The following is a 19,104-nucleotide window of genomic DNA, read 5'->3' on the forward strand; positions in this document are numbered from 1 at the left end:
TGATCAAATTATACTCACCATTCATAAAAACTGAAACACAGGAAAAATGAAATAAAATGAAGCGATATTGCAATGCACTTGTTAAATTTAAAGTTTAAATTAATTTAATAGCTAAAGGTTAAACATATCAAAGAGTAATTACATAAGAGACAAATGAAATTAATTACTCAGAGGGAATTATAATTCGATGGCACTCAAAATGAACCAGGTTACAACAAGTTCAAAGGATAGCGGCAATCACCCTTTCTAAATCCACACTCACACACACACACACACACACACACACACACACACACACACACACACACATCACTACATGACACTAGATACTACTCAACTCAAAGTTTGTCCGTTGAGCGAAGAAGTTGTACTGCCGTCCGAGTCTGCAATAATATATATAAGAAAATAATCAGGGTCGCCAGGTGGGTCTTCCTAGTCACGGCTAGAATACTTGCCAGAGATGGCTAGAATTTCGCTAGATATTTCAACAAATGGCCAGAAAAACAGCTAACTTTTGAAGATAAACATGCAATGCATTTATGCTCTTTGTTTAAAGGATACAATACATTAGTGCTAGATATAACTAAAATATATCAAGTCGATTTGCATAATGTGTACTTACCTTGATATTCTTCATGGTAGATAATCGCTACGATTCTTGAGAGGGATGTTCACTGAAGGTAACTGTTCAATTACAAATGTTGAAGTAATGAGTTGACGGTGTCTGTACTTAGCTTCTTTCTCAATTTGTTTTTCATACAATTCGTTTGGCTGAATACTCTCACGACTTCAGCGTTTGAATGTGGCAAGCTAAGAATACTTAGAGCAACTGTAACTAGTTCTTTAGCCTAGGCCTGTAGACTTCAGCCCAAAGTGTGACAGTGTATTTCGTTTCTTGCCATTTTATCAAAGTTATATTAGACCACTGCATTTCAGTTTTTTTTTTATTTCATCTTTACTGATGTTGAATTGAACTGAATATGGAATTTAGGCCAAAGGCCAAGCACTGGGACCTATGAGGTCATTTAGCTCTGAAACGGAAATAGACAGAAGGTCTGAAAGGAGGAAAATTTCGCAGTTGCACTATGAATCAATTGTTAGGAGAGGGTGGATAGTAAGATCAAAGAAAGGTAATATGAAAGGAGGAACAGTAAAAGGAACGAAAGGGGGTTGCAGCTAGGGGCTAAAGGCACGCTGCAAAGAACCTTACGTAATGCCTACAGTGCACCGCATGAGGTGCACTGACAGCACTAACCCCCTGCAGGGTCACTGATGTTGAAAGATTTCAAATAGGGGTCTCAGAGACAGAGAGATATATGCTTGTCAAAATTTTAACATTTTCGGGCAACCTCTGTCGAATTTGCATAATAAGAGCAATCAAAAATTTTGTGCACACTTTCCTAAATTTCTGCGAATAATAGGTCTTTTTGACATCTTAATTCTCCTTTTAAAAAGTTCCTTTCAACGTCAACACTACCTAGACTATAAGAAAAATTGACGCCTAAGCAATTCTCCACAGTTGTTTATTTCTTTTAATGGAACTGCGAGAGAGAGAGGGGAATTATGTTAACTAAAACAGTACTTATAGACGTACATGTTTCTACAAAATTCATAAGCAAGCGAATGTATTTGGATTTCACATGAATACAGGTACAAATACAATAACACAGTTCTAGTCTGTCGATACTAATAACTCGATAGTAAGAGACAGATTGCATGGAAACAAGCGAATGCACAAAAACATCAGAAAAAATTGTTGCGAGAGGAATTTCTCACATAAGGTGTTATAGTAAATGTATATTCCTTAATAAACTGTCTAACTGTAAATCATAAAATATAGTATATGGAAATGTTCTCATTAGTTATACCATAACATGTCCTGTTCAGCATTAATGGGATTAATGTAGAGTTTAGGCCAAAGTCCAAGCACTGGGCCCTATATGAGGTCATTGAGTGCTGGAAGGGAAATTAAGAGTACTGTAGGTAGGTTGAAAGGTGTAACAGGAAGAATACCTCGCAGATGCACTATGAAATAATTGTTAGGAGGGGGTGGATAGCAAGATGGAAGAAAGATTATGAACGGAGGTACGGTAAAGGGAACGAAGGGAGTTGCAGCTAGGTACCGAAGGCACGCTGCAAAGAACCTTAAGTAATGCCTACAGTGCACCCCGAGAGGTGCACTGACGGCGCTACCCCCCTACAGAATGTTTAACATTAAGAGCTAACATTTTGCCTGCACGTCTTTCCTCTTTTACTCTTGTATGTGTTGACATTTTTTGGCAAATTCTAATGAAGGTACTTTTCCTTAATAAACTATTTAATACTGCAGTCTTCATAGCATTTTTTCAGTACTAGAGGATTTGTTAACATAGTGACTCTTAACTAGCCAAGACCTGAGGGAAGACTGGTTATAAGAATTAGGGAAACCATGATCAGGAAGTGATCCAAAACTTGGTAGGTGAGAGATAAAATAGTAAACTAACCATACTTCTCTAATCCTGGACCTCAAAGACCATTAAAGAGCCACACCAACTTTTCTCATAGAATTTAAGTAATCTTTGCCTCTCTGCAAAAGATTGATACACAGGAAGTGTTTAGATATTTAAGCGTTGCCAAAGGGACATGAAAGAGATGCCTCTTACGGCTGACCTTTGATGTTCAGGGCTTGCATTATTAACTACAGAAAATGACAATCTTCATTCCCATTCAAGTGAATATTTGTGTTGTGTGCTTTGTTTTAAAAATGCTGTAAACATAACAAATTTATAATAACATTCCAGTCTTATGTCCAAAGCTGAAATAGATTGATCGATTGATTTATAGATTTTAGGCATACGTGCCAAGCACTGGGGCAACTAAGGCCATTCAGCGCTGAAACGGAAATTGACAGTAAGAGGGTACGAAAGGTGCAACAGGAGGAAAACCTCAAAGCAGTTGCACTATGAATCAATTGTTAGGAGAGGGTGGGCAGTAAGATGGAAGAAAGAGAATATGAATGGAGGTACAGTAAAAGGAATGAAAGCAGTAATTTTCTTCAGGTAAAAGTTTCATCCTGTACAATGGCACATAGAGTAACAGTAAATTTGTGCCAGATATTGTTGGTATCGTACAGTACTGAAACAGGGGCAATAACCAAGTCAATTATGACTGGCTTTCTAAACCATAGTGCATAACAATCTCCCTCTGGTCTCCTCTACTTAGCTGGACAAGTACAAATACTTAACTTGCTCTAATTTTCGCTTATCAATTTTAGTTCCCATAGGAGTCTACATTTATGACTCAATGCTCTAACTGAACTTACTAGTCCTACACATTCTAACTGAAGGCCCAGTCGAGTTTTCCAGTGTTCTCCACGCCGTAATGCCGAAATGTCAATGTGTCTTGAATATTTAGACGTAAATAAAGATAACTTATTGCTATAGTTCCTCCTAGATACATAACTGAGGTCATCTGGTCACATGGTCAATAATCTATTTCTGCTTGGTCACCTGCACTGAAATGAATGAAATTTTAGCCATATGGCCTGGTACTGGAACCACGGGGGCCACAATCCGTTCAGCGCCATTGTGGTAATGAAGAGATGATTTCACTTTTATTATGAAAAAAGGACAATTAAAAATTCACACAGACAAGCACATACTACAGCATTAAAACTATGAATATCATAAACATGCTCTTGTAAATTTGAAAAAAATAATTACAATTATTCAAATGTTAAAAATACCGCATAAATTTCTTTTAAAAAGGCCATAAGTTAATAAAATCTATTCACCCTTAATTATGAAGAGATTTTAGTTGACGACCATACTTTCTACTGCTGCTTGTTATTGAGAGCAGCACACCAGAAAGCTTAACCAGCAGTAACCTGTCTCAGCTAACAATCTGGCACACTGCTACCATCTACAATATAATTATGCTTGAGGCAGGTATGACCTGTCCTCAGCTGAATGAAGGTAATCTTGTATGCAAAATAACTGCTTAGTTTCTTTAGTTTACAGGCAATGCTACTCAGAATTAAAAAAGAATATTTGGGGAATTACTTTCTTTGCCAGTAAGTGGTGATTTCACGTTTACAGTACATATGTGCATTTTAGGAGGACAAACCTTATCAAATGGATTTTAGTTTTGCATCGACTTGGCTAAACAAGAGGTTCTTATATAAAAACTTGCATGCTGAAAGCTACTTCCATTAATTTACAGATGTTTTAGTTAACTGCCAGTACGGTTGCCGTTTTTCAGGTCATGTAGCTTAGTCTACAGAAAATACTGATGTACTGTAGTATCTTTATACAGAAGGATATTATTCAAAGAATAGCAAACCGAATATAACTTTATTCCTTATGAACTTTCAACACTACAAAAGTACACAAAAATAATTATGCTAAATGCAACGACTTTTATCACAGAATTAGGTCACAGATACACAATAGCACCTCAACTTTTCAGATTCTTTGGGGGTCTGACTTTCTGATAAGAAACGTCCTGTCAGTGAGGTAGCAAAGATCCTGAATTATAAACTGCAATTGAGAATATTTTCTTGATATCTTACAGCCAACAGCAATTCCATATAGTTCCTAAGCTAAAATGTTTTTTTTTTTCATATATTTTCATTGCCTGAATGATATTAATTTCTCACCTCCAGATCAACCCATTTTACCTGGAATCACATCTCTCCAAATTGGAGTCCTTATAGTTTTCAGTGCTATCAAGGTGATACTGACTTGCAATGAATTTTCTTCACTTATTTGTAAAACTCTGATTTCGACTTCTTGGAGACTATCTCTGTCTCTTCAGAAATATTTGCATGATCGTTCATACAATCCCCAGCTTTCATGACACAAGACTTTAGAACTTCATTTTTACCTGTCAAGCCCATTACTGCTTTCCATGAAGAATGTACCGTCATGTGATCATTTCTCTTTTCTTCATCAAAAATCTCTAAGAAATAGTGCTCAAAATATTCCATAAATAAACAATTTTTTTTCACCATTATCGGTTGTATCATTGATCATCGAGCAATATTTCAAACTGGCATTCCACGTGTTCACTGTAAACCTGTTTTCATCATTATTATTACACAGGGAGCAACTAAAATGACCTAGTTCTTTAGGCTTTATGATATACTACTTCATTCTACATGTTTACCTGCAATATCATTCATTAACTTTATACCTTCATACAACGGTTCCTCTCTGTCATCTGACAATATATCCAAAGAACTGAAATCAAAACAACTTTCAAGATTAAAGGAATACACTGGCATATTCTCATAGCATTGTTCATTAGGAACATGTGAAGGACTTTCAAAATTTTGTGTGACTAGGAATAAGAATAAATCATCGTCTTCTCCATCTTCACTAGGACTCCGTGTCGCTACTGGAATGAAACTTCTGTTCCTGAAACTTTTTTTATAATGCTCTGCATCTTCTGTAGAAACACATACCTTCCCCAACAATTTACAAGTGAATGACTTATCTCTGAAATGACATTTCACGTGGTCTCTGAAAACATCAGATGATGGGAATCTTTTGGAGCAACAAATACACATGAGAGGGTTACCAATGTGGCAATGTTTAAAATGGATACTTGCATATATTCCCTGTAAAAGTTTTCCACAAGCGGCACAGTTACATTTATGACTGTTGTGAGTTTCCAAGGACTCTTCATCATCAAAGATTTCTGAACAATTTTTGCATGTGTAAGGAACTTGACCAAAATGCGTATTCAAATGTTGCCAAAATAACAGTTTGTTTCTCAACATGCTGAAACACAAATTACATTCATATTTTCTAGTAGTGAAAATATCATTGTCATTACCTTGACCCCTTCCTGAACCTCTATCAGACTTGAAAGTTTGCAAATCTGTGTCAAGAATCTCACTAGTATTCATTATTTTTTCACTGCCAGAATGAGCTTTTATTCTCTCAGAACCTCCAGTAACTGTCCTTTGTAAGAAACCAATAACATTGGGAATATTATGCATATCACCAGACTTTTCACCAAGAATTATGTCTTTCAAACTTGGAGGACCTACAGTTTTGGGAGCTATCAAAGAATTTCCTTCGCTTATATGTAAGTGTCCCAACTTCAATTTTTCGTTGGTTGTCTCCCCAAAAGTATCTGTGTGATCACTCATAAAATCTCCATCTATCACAGCAGAAGACTTTTGATCTTGACTTTGACCAGTCAAGACCATTTCCCCAATGCATGGGGAAGAATGAATTTTCATGTGGTCATCTTTCTTTTCTTTATCACAAAACATCTCTAGACAATGTTCTTTATCACAAAGCATCTCTTGACATATCTCACACTGGGCACAAGTATGGCATTCCATGTGTTCAATGCAATCAACCTTACTTTCAACATGATTATTATAAAGGGAGCAATTAAAATAATCTATATCATTAGGCTTCAAACTAAAATTACTCTCTTCATCATCAATTCCTCCATATAATGGTTCTTCGACTATTGACAATGAATCCTGAACACTGGGATTATAATCAATCTCAAAACGTACAGAAGTCATGGGCATTATTTCATATGTTTCTTCATCAGGAACATTTGAAGAATTTTCACCACTTTCTGTGACATCAAATTCCAATAAATCATCCACATCTTCAACTTCACTTAGAAATATTGTGGCAACTGGATCTAAATTATTGTTCCCATGAATGCTTTTATGATGCTCTGCACCATCATTAAAAATAAATATCTCCCCACACACTCTGCACACGCTGAAAAACTCAAATGATGGGAGCCTTTTGGCACAACCTGAATTACCAATACAACTTTTGTGATGAAAACTTGTATAACTTCCTTGTATCAGTTTTCCGCAAAAGGCGCAGTTACATTTATGACTGTTATGAATTTTCCATGACTTTTCATCATCAAATATTTCTGCACAGTTTTTGCAAGTATATGGTACTTCCTCAGAATGCCCATGCAGGTGTTCCCAAAATAATAGTTTGTTTTTCAAGACACTAAAACACAATTTACATTCATACTTTCTACTGACAGAAATATTACTGCCAATATCTTTAACTGTTTCTCTACCCTTCTGGTAATTTGCAGTTTGAAAACCTGTATCATCAGCTTCACTAGTATTCACTGTGGTTTCACTGCTGAACCGAGGTTTTATCTCAGAACCGCCTGCAATAGTCCCCTGTATGACATCAAAACCATTCTGTACATTGTGCAGATCAATATCCTCTACATCAAGATCCAGGTCTTTTAAGCTTAGAGAACCTACAGATTTCGGAGGTAGCAAAGTGGTATTCACTGGCACAGAATTTTCTTCACTTACGTGTAAGTGCTCTGACTTCAATTTCTTGGAGATTGTCTCTTCAAAATTATCTGCATGACCCCTCATTAAATCCCCATCTTTCTCTGCAGAAGACTTTGGAACTTGGCTTTGAGCAGTCAAGACCATTTCCCTCTTGCAAGAGGAAGAATGAATTTTAAAGTAATCATCCCTCTTTTCTTTATCATAAAACATCTCTAGACAATGTTCTTTATCACAAAGCATCTCTTGACATATCTCACACTGGGAATCAGCATGGCATTCCATGTGTTCACTGCACTCGTCCTCACTTTCAACATGTTTATCAAACTGGGAGCTACAAAAATTATCTACTGTATTAGGATTTATGATAAAATTAATCTCTTGAACATCTGTTCCTCCATATGATAATTCCTTTTTAACAAATGACGATGAATCCACACCACTGGAATTAAAATCACTCTCAAGATTTACAGAAGACACTGCCAGAACCTCAACTCTTTCATCAGGAAAAGGTGAGGGATCTTCAGCACTTCCTGTGACATCAACTTTGAGTAAATCTGCCTCATCTTCATCCTCATTTGTAAACACTGTGACAGCTGAATCTAAACTTTTGATCCCGTGAATTCTTTTCTGTGGCTCTGAATCATCTTTGGAATGAGATTTCATGTGATCACTCAGAGTGTCATACGATGGGAACCTTCCGTCACAACAACTACACACGAAAGGGTTACCGATCAAGCAACCTTTAGAATGAACACTGACATACCTTCCTTGTATCAGTTCTCCACAAACAACACAGTTACAATCTTGAGTGTTATGAATTTTCCACGAATTTTCATCATCAAAAATTTCCACACAATTTTTGCACGTATAAGGAACTTCCTCAGAATGCATACGTAGATGCTGCCAAAATAATAGTTTGTTTTTCAACACGTTAAAACACAATTTACATTCATGTTTTCTACTGACAGAAATAATGCCATTAACTGTTTCTGTACCTTCCTGGGAATTTAAAGAATGAAAATCTGTGTCATGGACTTCACTAGTATTCACAATATTTTCACTCTCAGGATAAACTTTTGCTTTCTCACAACCAACAGCAATTTTCTCTTGAAAGACACGACTACCGTAAGGCATATTATGCAGATACACACCCTTTTCACCAATCATTGGTTCTTCCAATCTTTGAGGACCTACAGTTTTGGGAGCTATCAAAGCGGAGCTGACTGGCACAGATTTTTCTTCCCTTAAATGTAAATGTACCAACTTTAATTTCTTGGAAACTCTCTCTCCAGAAGCATCTACATGACCACTCTTAAAATCCCCATCTTTCTCGGCTGAAGACTTTGGAACTTGACTTTGACCAGTCAAGACCATTTCCCTCATGCATGAGGAAGAATGAATTTTAAAGTGATCATCTCTCTTTTCTTTATCACAAATCGTCTCTAAACATATTTCTTGATTACAAAACATCTCTAGACATATCTCGCATTCTCCATCAGCATGGCATTCCATGAGTTCAGTGTACTCTACCTCTTTTTCTACTTGATTATTGTCATCAGTCTTTGTGATGAAATTACTCTCTTGTAAATCTGTCCCTCCATATAAGAGTTCCTCTTGCACAAGTGACAGTGAATCAAAGAACTGAAATCAGAATGACTCTCAATTTATAGAACTGAAATCAGAATGACTCTTATGATTTATAGGACTGAAATCAGAATGACTCTCATGATTTATAGAACTGAAATCAGAATGACTCTTATGATTTATAGAACACATTGGCATTACCTCATCTCCAGGAACTGTCCCTTGTAATAAATCAATAACAGTGGATCTATTAAGCAGATCAACAGACTTTCCACCATGAACTGAGTCCTTCAAACTTGAAGGACCTACAGTCTTGGGAGCTATCAAAGAATTTCCATCACTTACTTGTAAATGACCCAACTTCACTCTTTTGGAGGTTGTATCTCCAGAAGTATCTATACGATCACTCGTAAAATTCCCATCTTTCTCTGCAGAAGACTTTGGAAGTTGACTCTGACCACTCAAGACCATTTCCCCATTGCATAAGGAAGAATGAGTTTTCATGTGATCATCTTTCTTTTCTTTATCACAAAACATCTCTAGACAATTTTCTTTATCACAAAGCATCTCTTGACATATCTCACACTGGGCATCAGCATGGCATTCCATGTGTTCACTGCACTCCTCACTTTCAACACATTTATCACACAGGGAGCTACAAAATTTATCTACTGCATTAGGGTTTATGGTAAAATTACTCTCCCGCACATCTGTTGCTCCATCTGATAGTTCCTTTTTGACAAATGACAACGAATCCACACCACTGGAATTAAACTTATTCTCAAGACTGACAGAAGACATTGGCAGTACCTCAACTCTTTCTTCATCAGGAAAAGGCGAGGGATTTTCAGCACTTCCTGTGACATCAGCCTCATCTTCATCCTCATTTGGAAACATTGTGACAGCTGAATCTAAACTTTTGCTCCTGTGAATTCTTTTCCGTGGGTCTGAATCATCTTTAGAATGAGATTTCATGTGATCACTCAAAGTGTCATACGATGGGAACCTTTCGTCACACCAACTACACACACAAGGGTTACCGAACAAGCAACCTTTGGAATGAACACTGACATACCTTCCTTGTATCAGTTCTCCACAAACAACACAGTTACAATCTTGAGTGTTATGAATTTTCCACGAATTTTCATCATCAAAAATTTCCACACAATTTTTGCACGTATAAGGAACTTCCTCAGAATGCATACGAAGATGCTGCCAAAATAATAGTTTGTTTTGCAACACGTTAAAACACAATTTACATTCATGTTTTCTACTGACAGAAATAATGCCATTAACTGTTTCTGTACCTTCCTGGGAATTTAAAGAATGAAAATATGTGTCATGGACTTTGCTATTATTCACAATATTTTCACTCTCAGGATAAACTTTTGCTTTCTCACAACCAACAGCAATTTTCTCTTGAAAGACACGACTACCGTTAGGCATATTATGCAGATACACACCCTTTTCACCAATCATTGGTTCTTCCAATCTTTGAGGACCTATAGTTTTGGGAGCTATCAAAGCAGAGCTGACTGGCACAGATTTTCTTCCCTTGAATGTAAATGTACCAACTTTAATTTCTTGGAAACTCTCTCTCCAGAAGCATCTACATGACCACTCTTAAAATCCCCATCTTTCTCGGCTGAAGACTTTGGAACTTGACTTTGACCAGTCAAGACCATTTCCCTCATGCATGAGGAAGAATGAATTTTAAAGTGATCATCTCTCTTTTCTTTATCACAAATCGTCTCTAAACATATTTCTTGATTACAAAACATCTCTAGACATATCTCGCATTCTCCATCAGCATGGCATTCCATGAGTTCAGTGTACTCTACCTCTTTTTCTACTTGATTACTGTCATCAGTCTTTGTGATGAAATTACTCCCTTGTAAATCTGTCCCTCCATATAAGAGTTCCTCTTGCACAAGTGACAGTGAATCCAAAGAACTGAAATCAGAATGACTCTCATGATTTATAGAACTGAAATCAGAATGACTCTTATGATTTATAGGACTGAAATCAGAATGACTCTCATGATTTATAGAACTGAAATTAGAATAACTCTCATGATTTATAGAACTGAAATCAGAATGACTCTTATGATTTATAGAACACATTGGCATTACCTCATCTCTAGGAACTGCCCCTTGTAATAAATGAATAACAGTGGGTCTATTAAGCAGATCAACAGACTTTCCACCATGAACTGAGTCCTTCAAACTTGAAGGACCTACAGTTTTGGGAGCTATCAAAGAATTTCCATCACTTACTTGTAAATGCCCCAAATTCACTCTTTTGGAGGAGGTATCTCCAGAAGTATTTATACGATCACTCGTAAAATTCCCATCTTTCTCTGCAGAAGACTTTGGAACTTGACTCTGACCACTCAAGACCATTTCCCCATTGCATAAGGAAGAATGAGTTTTCATGTGATCATCTTTCTTTTCTTTATCACAAAACATCTCTAGACAATGTTCTTTATCACAAAGCATCTCTTGACATATCTCACACTGGGAATCAGCATGGCATTCCATGTGTTCACTGCACTCGTCCTCACTTTCAACACATTTATCACACAGGGAGCTACAAAAATTATCTTCTGCATTAGGGTTTATGGTAAAATTACCCTTCCGCACATCTATCGCTCCATCTGATAGTTCCTTTTTGACAAATGACAACGAATCCACACCACTGGAATTAAACTTATTCTCAAGACTGACTTCAGACATTGGCGGTACCTCAACTCTTTCTCCATCAGGAAAAGATGGGGGATTTTCAGCACTTCCTGTGACATCAGCCTCATCTTCATCCTCATTTGGAAACACTGTGACAACTGAATCTAAACTTTTGTTCCCGTGAATTCTTTTCCGTGGCTCTGCATCATCTTTAGAATGAGATTTCATGTGATCACTCAAAGTGTCATACGATGGGAACCTTTCGTCACACCAACTACACACACAAGGGTTACCGAACAAGCAACCTTTGGAATGAACACTGACATACCTTCCTTGTATCAGTTCTCCACAAACAACACAGTTACAATCTTGAGTGTTATGAATTTTCCACGAATTTTCATCATCAAAAATTTCCACACAATTTTTGCACGTATAAGGAACTTCCTCAGAATGCATACGAAGATGCTGCCAAAATAATAGTTTGTTTTTCAACACGTTAAAACACAATTTACATTCATGTTTTCTACTGACAGAAATAATGCCATTAACTGTTTCTGTACCTTCCTGGGAATTTAAAGAATGAAAATATGTGTCATGGACTTTGCTATTATTCACAATATTTTCACTCTCAGGATAAACTTTTGCTTTCTCACAACCAACAGCAATTTTCTCTTGAAAGACACGACTACCGTTAGGCATATTATGCAGATACACACCCTTTTCACCAATCATTGGTTCTTCCAATCTTTGAGGACCTACAGTTTTGGGAGCTATCAAAGCAGAGCTGACTGGCACAGATTTTTCTTCCCTTGAATGTAAATGTACCAACTTTAATTTCTTGGAAACTCTCTCTCCAGAAGCATCTACATGACCACTCTTAAAATCCCCATCTTTCTCGGCTGAAGACTTTGGAACTTGACTTTGACCAGTCAAGACCATTTCCCTCATGCATGAGGAAGAATGAATTTTAAAGTGATCATCTCTCTTTTCTTTATCACAAATCGTCTCTAAACATATTTCTTGATTACAAAACATCTCTAGACATATCTCGCATTCTCCATCAGCATGGCATTCCATGAGTTCAGTGTACTCTACCTCTTTTTCTACTTGATTACTGTCATCAGTCTTTGTGATGAAATTACTCCCTTGTAAATCTGTCCCTCCATATAAGAGTTCCTCTTGCACAAGTGACAGTGAATCCAAAGAACTGAAATCAGAATGACTCTCATGATTTATAGAACTGAAATCAGAATGACTCTTATGATTTATAGGACTGAAATCAGAATGACTCTCATGATTTATAGAACTGAAATCAGAATAACTCTCATGATTTATAGAACTGAAATCAGAATGACTCTTATGATTTATAGAACACATTGGCATTACCTCATCTCTAGGAACTGCCCCTTGTAATAAATGAATAACAGTGGGTCTATTAAGCAGATCAACAGACTTTCCACCATGAACTGAGTCCTTCAAACTTGAAGGACCTACAGTTTTGGGAGCTATCAAAGAATTTCCATCACTTACTTGTAAATGCCCCAAATTCACTCTTTTGGAGGAGGTATCTCCAGAAGTAGTTATACGATCACTTTCAGAAAAATTCCCATCTTTCTCTGCAGAAGACTTTGGAACTTGACTCTGACCACTCAAGACCATTTCCCCATTGCATAAGGAAGAATGAGTTTTCATGTGATCATCTTTCTTTTCTTTATCACAAAACATCTCTAGACAATGTTCTTTATCACAAAGCATCTCTTGACATATCTCACACTGGGAATCAGCATGGCATTCCATGTGTTCACTGCACTCGTCCTCACTTTCAACACATTTTATCACACAGGAGCTACAAAATTATCTTCTGCATTAGGGTTTATGGTAAAATTACCCTTCCGCACATCTATCGCTCCATCTGATAGTTCCTTTTGACAAATGACAACAAATCCACACCACTGGAATTAAACTTATTCTCAAGACTGACTTCAGACATTGGCGGTACCTCAACTCTTTCTCCATCAGGAAAAGATGGGGGATTTTCAGCACTTCCTGTGACATCAGCCTCATCTTCATCCTCATTTGGAAACACTGTGACAACTGAATCTAAACTTTTGTTCCCGTGAATTCTTTTCCATGGCTCTGCATCATCTTTAGAATGAGATTTCATGTGATCACTCAAAGTGTCATACGATGGGAACCTTTCGTCACACCAACTACACACACAAGGGTTACCGAACAAGCAACCTTTGGAATGAACACTGACATACCTTCCTTGTATCAGTTCTCCACAAACAACACAGTTACAATCTTGAGTGTTATGAATTTTCCACGAATTTTCATCATCAAAAATTTCCACACAATTTTTGCACGTATAAGAACTTCCTCAGAATGCATACGAAGATGCTGCCAAAATAATAGTTTGTTTTTCAACACGTTAAAACACAATTTACATTCATGTTTTCTACTGACAGAAATAATGCCATTAACTGTTTCTGTACCTTCCTGGGAATTTAAAGAATGAAAATATGTGTCATGGACTTTGCTATTATTCACAATATTTTCACTCTCAGGATAAACTTTTGCTTTCTCACAACCAACAGCAATTTTCTCTTGAAAGACACGACTACCGTTAGGCATATTATGCAGATACACACCCTTTTCACCAATCATTGGTTCTTCCAATCTTTGAGGACCTACAGTTTTGGGAGCTATCAAAGCAGAGCTGACTGGCACAGATTTTTCTTCCCTTGAATGTAAATGTACCAACTTTAATTTCTTGGAAACTCTCTCTCCAGAAGCATCTACATGACCACTCTTAAAATCCCCATCTTTCTCGGCTGAAGACTTTGGAACTTGACTTTGACCAGTCAAGACCATTTCCCTCATGCATGAGGAAGAATGAATTTTAAAGTGATCATCTCTCTTTTCTTTATCACAAATCGTCTCTAAACATATTTCTTGATTACAAAACATCTCTAGACATATCTCGCATTCTCCATCAGCATGGCATTCCATGAGTTCAGTGTACTCTACCTCTTTTTCTACTTGATTACTGTCATCAGTCTTTGTGATGAAATTACTCCTTGTAAATCTGTCCCTCCATATAAGAGTTCCTCTTGCACAAGTGACAGTGAATCCAAAGAACTGAAATCAGAATGACTCTCATGATTTATAGAACTGAAATCAGAATGACTCTTATGATTTATAGGACTGAAATCAGAATGACTCTCATGATTTATAGAACTGAAATCAGAATAACTCTCATGATTTATAGAACTGAAATCAGAATGACTCTTATGATTTATAGAACACATTGGCATTACCTCATCTCTAGGAACTGCCCCTTGTAATAAATGAATAACAGTGGGTCTATTAAGCAGATCAACAGACTTTCCACCATGAACTGAGTCCTTCAAACTTGAAGGACCTACAGTTTTGGGAGCTATCAAAGAATTTCCATCACTTACTTGTAAATGCCCCAAATTCACTCTTTTGGAGGAGGTATCTCCAGAAGTATTTATACGATCATTCGTAAAATTCCCATCTTTCTCTGCAGAAGACTTTGGAACTTGACTCTGACCACTCAAGACCATTTCCCCATTGCATAAGGAAGAATGAGTTTTCATGTGATCATCTTTCTTTTCTTTATCACAAAACATCTCTAGACAATGTTCTTTATCACAAAGCATCTCTTGACATATCTCACACTGGGAATCAGCATGGCATTCCATGTGTTCACTGCACTCGTCCTCACTTTCAACACATTTATCACACAGGGAGCTACAAAAATTATCTTCTGCATTAGGGTTTATGGTAAAATTACTCTCCCGCTCATCTATCGCTCCATCTGATAGTTCCTTTTTGACAAATGACAACGAATCCACACCACTGGAATTAAACTTATTCTCAAGACTGACATCAGACATTGGCAGTACCTCAACTCTTTCTTCATCAGGAAAAGATGAGGGATTTTCAGCTCTTCCTGTGAAATCAGACTCATCTTTATCCTCATTTGGAAACACTGTGACAACTGAATCTAAACTTTTGTTCCTGTGATTTCTTTTCTGTTGCTCTGAATCATCTTTAGAATGAGATTTCATGTGATCACTCAAAGTGTCATACGATGGGAACCTTTCATCACAACAACTACACACGAAAGGGTTACCGATCAAGCAACCTTTAGAATGAACACTGACGTACCTTCCTTGTATCAGTTCTCCACAAACAACACAGTTACAATCTTGAGCGTTATGAATTTTCCATGAATTTTCATCATCAAAAATATCCACACAATTTTTGCACGTATAAGGAACTTCCTCAGAATGTATACGTAGATGTTGCCAAAATAATAGCTTGTTTTTCAACACGCTGAAACACAATTTACATTTATGTTTTCTACTGACAGAAATAATGCCATTAAGTGTTTCTGTACCTTCCTGGGAATTTAAAGTTTGCAAATCTGTGTCATGGACTTCACTATTATTGACAATATTTTCACTCTCAGGATAAACTTTTGCTTTCTCAAAACCTCCAGCAATTGTCCCTTGAACACAACTACCATCACTTACTTGTAAATGCCCCAACTTCCCTTTTTTGGAGGTTGTACCTCCAGAAGTATCTATACGATCACTCATAAAATTCTCATCTTTCACAGCAGAACAGTTTGGAACTTGACTCTGACCACTCAAGACCATTTCCTCATTGCATAAGGAAGAATGAGTTTTCATGTGATCATCTTTCTTTTCTTTATCACAAAACATCTCCAGACAATGTTCTTCATCACAAAGCACCTCTTGACATATCTCACACTGGGCGTAATTATGGCATTCCATTTGTTCCTTGCGCTCTACCCTGCTTTCATTATGATTATCACACTGGGAGCTACAACAATTATCCACTGCATTAGGATTTATAATAAAATTACTCTCTTGAACATCTATTCCTCCATTTAATAGGTCCTTTTTCACAATATTTTCACTCTCAGGATAAACTTTTGCTTTCTTACAACATCCAGCAATTTTCGCTTGAGAGACACAACTACCATTAGGTATATTATGTAGATCCACACCCTTTTCCCCGATTATCAGCTCTTCCAATCTTAGAGGACCTACAGTATTGGGAGCTATCACAGCAGAGCTGACTGGCACATGTTTTTCTTCACTTGCATGTAAATGCCCCAACTTTAATTTCTTGGAAACTCTTTCTCCAGAAGCATCTACATGACCACTCTGAAAATCCCCATCTTTCCCTGTACAAGACTTTCGAACTTGGCTCTGACCAGTCGAGACCATTTCCCTGTGCCGCGATGAAGAGTGCATTTTCATAAGATCATCTTTCTTTTCTTTGTCACAGAACAGCTCTAGACCTACCTCACACTGTCCATAAGTATGGCATTCCATGTGTTCCATGCACTGTACCTTCCTTTCATTATTATCATTAAAGGAGCAACTAAAATCATCTATTTCACCATTCTTTTCAATAAAATTACTCTCTTGTACATCTAAGGTACCTGCAGTATCATTCACTGATTTTCTTCCTCCATATAATGGATCCTCTTTGCCAACTAATGGTGGATCAAGGTCACTGGAGTCAAAACTCTTCTTAAGATTTACAGAAGACACTGGCAATACCTCATGTCTTTCTCCATCACGAACATATGAAGGATTTTCAGCATTTTGTGTGACATCGGACATGAATAAAAACATATCAACCTCACCTGTAAACTCCATAACTGAATTTATTTTCCTTTTGTGAACTTTATGTCGTTCTGCATCAGCTTTGGAAAGAAATATCTTCTTACATATCCTGCAAATGTATGACTTCTCCCTAATATGAGATCTCAAATGGTTTGCGAAAATGTCAGAGGATGGGAACACTTCAAAACAACCACTGCACATAAAACGCTTACCCACACTGCATTCTTTAGCATGAACACTTGCGGAACTTCCTAGTAACAGTTTCCCACAAGAAGCACAGCAACATCTATGCCTGTTATGAATTTTCCATGTCTTTTCATCATCAAAAACTTTTGCACAATTTTTGCATGTATAAGGAACTTCCTTCAAATGTGTATGTAGATGTTCCCAAAATGACAGTTTGTTTCCCAACACACTGAAGCACAATCGACATTCAAATTGTCTTGTAACAGAAATTTTATTTCCATTATCTGCAACTGCTTCCATACCTTTAAGGGACTTTAAAGTTTGCAATCCTATGCCTATAGCTTCTCTTGTATTCACTGTAATTTCACTTCCAAAATGACCATTTGGTTTCTTAGAACTTCCAGTAATTGTCTCTTGTATGACACCATTACCATTTGGTATGTTGCGCAGAGCAACACCCTTTTCACCAATCATCAGGTCTGGAGGACCTACAGTTTTGGGAGCTATCAAAGCAGAGCTGACTGGCACAAATTCTTCTTCCCTTGCATGTAAACGGCTCAATTTCCATTTTTTGGAGACTGTTTCTCCCAAAATGTCTACATGACCACTCTTAAAATTCCTATCTTTCGCAGAAGAAGACTTTGGAACTTTACTTCGACCAGTAGAGACCATTTCCCTGTGGACTGAGGAAGAGTGAATTTTCATGAGATCATCTCTCTTTTCTTTATCATATACAAGCTCTGGACATTTCTCGCACTGGGCACGAGTATGGCATTCCATGTGTTCAATGCATTCTACTTTGCTTCCATCATGATTATCAATGAGGGAGCAACTAAAATTAGTTCTCTCATCAGTCTTTTCAATAAAATTACTCTCTTGTACATCCATTGTACCTGCAATATCAGTCATTGACTTTCTTCCTCCATCCAATGGTTCTTCTTTGACAACTGACAATGAATCCACAGCACTGGAATTAAACTCACTCTCACGATTCCCAGAAGACACTGGCACAACCTTATCTCTTTCTTCATCAGGAACATGTGAACGTATTTCAGCATCCTGTATGACATCGAACTTGAAAAAATCAACCTCACTTCTAAACTCTGTGACAACTGGATTTAAACCAATGTGCTTGTGAATTTTATGTTGTTCTGCATCAGCTTTCGAAAGAAACATCATCCTACACATTTGGCATATGTATGACTTCTCTGTGATGTGAGATTTTAAATGGTCTCTGAACATATTAGAAGACGGGAATCTTTCGCTACAACCCGGACACTTGAAAGGGTTCGCTATACGGCACATTTTAGCGTGAAGAGCTCCAGAACGTCCTCGTATCAGTTTTCCACAAGCAGCACAGCAACATCTTTGCTTGTAATGATTTTTCAATGTCTTTTCATCATCAAAAATTTCCACACACTGTTTGCATATATAGGGAACTTCTTCCGAATGCCCATGCAGGTGTTGCCAAAATAATAGTTTGTTTCTCAAGACACTGAAACACAATGTACATTCATATTTTCTATTAATGGAAATATTGCTATTATCTTTCATTGCTACTATACCTTTCGGGGACTTTGAAGTTTGCAAACCCGTACCAAAGGCTTCACCAGTACTCGCTGTAATTTCACTTTTCGTAAAGCCTCCAGCAATCATCCCTTCTGATTCAACCTTA

Source organism: Macrobrachium rosenbergii, chromosome 21 (assembly GCF_040412425.1).
Source record: "Macrobrachium rosenbergii isolate ZJJX-2024 chromosome 21, ASM4041242v1, whole genome shotgun sequence".
Taxonomy (NCBI): Eukaryota; Metazoa; Arthropoda; class Malacostraca; order Decapoda; family Palaemonidae; genus Macrobrachium; species Macrobrachium rosenbergii.